Genomic DNA, 1085 nt, shown 5'->3' on the forward strand with positions numbered 1-1085 from the left:
GTGACATTTATATATGTGAAAATCATTACATATGAGAAATGTGTTTTTATATACATCATTTTTATTATACAAAGCAGGGTAGAAGAGCAGTCTTTAATTCATAGGGCTGTTGTGAGAATTAAACGAAGTGCTACATAAATTTTTATGAAGAATTCAATAAGTGCTAAGTATATTTATATTTATTGACCAAATTTTATGTCCCAGTTATTGACTATGAGGGTAATGTTGTACCATGTGAATTCAACCACCTGTCATGTTCCAAGATTCTGGTCAAATTTTGCAGGGACTCATTGTGCATTTGTTAAAGAATTAGATACTTTTTAAGAGGCAACAGAAATGCACAGAGGCCAAGATTCAGCAGGCGAAGATAAGGAATAGGCTCCCTGATATTCACATTACTCCCCATGGACTATTTCAGCACCGGGGTTGCTCTAGCCCTTAGAATGAAAATGTTCTCTTCCTATGATACCTTTCTTGTCTTTTATTCTCCTTTCTTAAAGCATACTTGAGTAGAGCAGTATTGTTTATGTTGGAAAATTCAGTCTTAAACTGGGGTTGCCAACTTTTGTGTGTGTAAAAGTAAGTTGGGGAGAGATGGATCAACACTATTTTGAAAGAGGTCTTCACTATATTTATAGTGTGATGTGTCAAATTGATTGTATACTCCTTAGATTTTTATAAATGAGTGGGATAATTCCTTTACATTCAATGCTGATAAAGCAGACTAAATTATATGAACATTACAGTGGACCTGTGAAGAAGCTGTGATTGATCACAGTATGGAGGGAATCTGGGAAGAAATTATTACTGTTATATCTGTTTTAGTAAAAATTGGTTATTATCAACTGTAAGCAGAATTCTAGATTTGAGGAATATTTCAAAATGATCATTGAGATTGTTCAGTTTATTATTTCTAAGACACAGAATCACAGAATATTCTTTGATCACATACCATCAGATTATAGTGTAACAGCTGACTGAGAGGGCTGGTACTGTAGTATGATTCTAGCAATTAACTCCTGGTGCACCAACTGTGTGACTTTGAGAACGTTATTAAACAAATATAGATCTTATATTTCTTGCTG

Source organism: Myotis daubentonii, chromosome 17 (assembly GCF_963259705.1).
Source record: "Myotis daubentonii chromosome 17, mMyoDau2.1, whole genome shotgun sequence".
Lineage (NCBI taxonomy): Eukaryota > Metazoa > Chordata > Mammalia > Chiroptera > Vespertilionidae > Myotis > Myotis daubentonii.